Source organism: Oryzias melastigma, linkage group LG17, assembly GCF_002922805.2.
Source record: "Oryzias melastigma strain HK-1 linkage group LG17, ASM292280v2, whole genome shotgun sequence".
Lineage (NCBI taxonomy): Eukaryota > Metazoa > Chordata > Actinopteri > Beloniformes > Adrianichthyidae > Oryzias > Oryzias melastigma.
The window spans coordinates 7,316,393-7,319,624 of record NC_050528.1 but is presented as its reverse complement, the minus strand read 5'-3'; the positions used below and the strand labels follow the sequence as shown (position 1 = coordinate 7,319,624).

At 32.5% G+C, this 3,232-nt stretch overlaps 1 long non-coding RNA gene across 1 annotated transcript in view; it reads left to right on the top strand.

Moving 5' to 3' along the window:
- Positions 1 to 3,022, top strand: part of LOC112147147 — a 3,692-nt gene extending 670 nt beyond the window's left edge. Inside the window, exon 2 of the long non-coding RNA XR_002919408.2 lies at positions 876 to 3,022. This is a non-coding gene — a long non-coding RNA (uncharacterized LOC112147147). The remainder of the gene's footprint in view (positions 1 to 875) is intronic.
- The last annotated feature ends 210 nt before the right edge of the window (positions 3,023 to 3,232 follow it).

Genomic DNA, 3,232 nt, shown 5'->3' with positions numbered 1-3,232 from the left:
TTGTCTACTAATAGACAAAATCAATGTCAAGAATGTCAAGGTGCTGAAATTGATCAGGAAATATGCAAAATACAGCAATTCAATAAACTAAATTTCATTTTAAATTATTTGCTTTTATCAATAAAATTTTGAGTTGATGGTTTACTCAACTTAAAAAAATGGTAAAACTAATATATTTAAATGTTGCAAATTGCAGGGAATTCGTTAATTAAACTAATGTTTCACTTTTTATTGTGAGTGATTTTGAGGATAAAAATAAACATTTATTTATGGAACATATTAGTGGACGCATATTTATTTAACTGTTTTTTGGGTAGACATCTCATGATGGCCGGTGAGGCACTGCTTCACCTGCAGAAATGTGTTACAATAAGGAGATAAAAGCCCAATTATGTCCATCCTCCCAAAACATGTTTTATCTACAAAGTCAAAATCAAATCCACTCAAGTGGACAAAAAACAAAGAAAAGAACAAACAGAATCTGTGAAAAAACTGAATTCTCTGTTCACTAACTTGCTGCTGAGTGGAATGTTCCATTGCTGCAAAGTGATGGGGGAGGACAAACACCTTCACATGATCAGTCTTAAGCCATGTTGGTTGATTGGGATGATTTTTATTTTTATTTTTATTTTTATTTTTTTTAATGAATGACCGTTAAATAATAATGGGCATAAAAGTATTTTAGACATTTTCGCTTAAGGCCCCAGACTTTTCTCTAATGGTAAGTCCGCCCCTTTCCAAGTGCTGCATTTATCTCAACTGGTCACTCATCCACACATTTTATCTGAAAATTCTTTTGGTCAAAGATTTTGTCAAATGTAAACCCACATTGACTGGAAAATGATACTAATCTCATAACTTATCTGTTCCTCTAGATGTGAAACTTGTGGCCTCAGGAGTGGGAAGGAAAACTACCTTTCTGGTTAGGATGCAGGTTCAGACAGAGAGGAGCGCTCTGGTTCCCATGCATGTCCAGAAAGTCGCCTAAATCTTCTGACGTAGAAGAAAAAATGAGAGTGTGAAACTAGTTCTGCTTAATTAAAGTTAGGAGAAAAAAAAACGTTACAAATAAACCTTTGTCCTGTATTTCTGCCCATTTAACAGCAACCTTTATTGTTCCTAAAATGGTTAACAAATGTGATGTCAGTAACACAAGAAAATAAATTGAAAGACAATTTATTTACAATACTGAGTCTCTAATGAGAAGTTGGTGTCTATTCAGAATAAAAGTAATATTTTAACTGCTGAAAATGTTCAAACTTTTTTTGATTAGCGGATAAACTCAAAGTTTTAGAATTTTTTTTTAAATATGCATCTTGACTATCATAAATATTTGTGAGTCAAATTCCAAATTTTCGTTAGTTTTAGGTTAAAATCAAAGTAGTTTGGAACTAAAAAACATGTTTTAAATCAAACTTTTTACTTTTAGATTTTACAATAGAGGAATATTTAACTTATTGAGCAGTGACACCACAACGTTCCTTCATATTGTTACCTGTTAGATCTACTTATTTAATTTATAATATTCACTTTTACTGTTTAATTTAGGGAGAATACACACTTTAGTAGTTTTGTGTGTATTTGTACTTTTTTGATGGACTCAACAGTACACTTGCTCTTTTTCTTTATGGTGTTAGATGACGTAACCCAACAGACTGTAGTTTTACTTTTTTTTTTTTTTTCAAACATAAGCTCAGATTCCGTTTTCCTTAAAATGATCCTAAAGTTATGTTTCTGCAAATCCTAGAAGGTTGAGCGATAAAAGTTTTCCTGTCCTTAGGTGACCCTAATGCAGCTTTGATCGAGAGCTTAAACATTTATTGCCCATAATTTTGGTTTCTGTCCTTGACAAAAGTATTTTTTTTTTTAATTAGACTATTGATTTCTTTTTAGTGATCATTACAAGATGCATTAATTATTTAATCCTTGAACATTTTTAACTTTTTTTTCCATTGGCATTATAAAATATACAAACGTTGTCCGTCTCTCAACATTTATTTGAACATTTAATTATATTTAAGGTCCATTAAATTATACGCAACAAAAATCCAGTCAACGACTGGTTTCTAAATGAACTTCCTAAATACTTGTTCTAATTTTGAATAAAATATTGAATATTATTTCCCAAATAACGTCAATATTTGATGATTTGGGGTCTTATTTGGTTTGTCAAAAGTTTCTGATTTTGTGGCGGTTCAATTATTGCGAAGGATGGAGGTTTTGTTGTTTTTCTTCTGTGGTCCATAGTTTCGATCTCTGCATTAACTTCCTTCACACTTAAACCGCATCACTTTCGCAGAGTCTGACCAAAATCACAGACGGGAATCATTCTTCTTCTTTTTTCTTCAGGAGCCATAAATCATTTTTTTTAATCATATTTAGTCAGATAGCCCTAACTGTAATGTTTGAGTCGTTAGTTTACAGTAAATAAATCGGTGAAGTGGATGTACATTATACTGTTGTGGTAAACGCTTTATGTCGCATCAGATGTTTGTGCACGTGGGTGGCTGTAGTTGTCGTATTACTGTTATCTGGACATTTTTGGTGTGAAACGTGACTCCCCCACCTACAGCAGAACTTTCACAAAAGACATTTTCACAGTTTTGGCATATCGGTGCATAAAAAGACGTCCTCCTCGAGCTGCTGATGTTGTTCCCCTTTTGGAATTCACACAAACCGAGCATGGGCGGCTGTGAGCCGAGCATCAACGTCTGCATTTTTACCCTGGGATTCTGCCGTATTTTCCAACATGTGTCGTTAGAATTTCCTTGAAATTAACAGAAATATAGAAAACATTAGATGTTTCTTTGTTCACGGGTTAATTTAATTTGTTTTTCCTATTTCTAAAGGGTAAAAAGCTGATCTGCAGCAATGTGATTCTGTATTTTTCACACAGAAAAAACATTTTTATTGTCATTTGTAGTAAAATTAGAGAACTTAAGACTAAAACTAGACATACGTGTGCAAACAATTGTAATTGCTGTGCAAAGATGGAATATATTAATAAAAAGATAAAAAATTCCCACCTTGAACGTTCAGTTTTCATCTTACGTCACTGTTTACAAACGTTGCAAAAATTTGCAAAATTGTAAATTATTCCAACAATCGTGCTGTTAATGTTTTTTTTTTCCTGTATTAAAAACAAATGTGAGATTTATGTCAAAATAAACATGTTTGAAGCCGTGCCAATATGTGGTTGTTTCATATTTGAGCTCACCACATTTGTAGATAA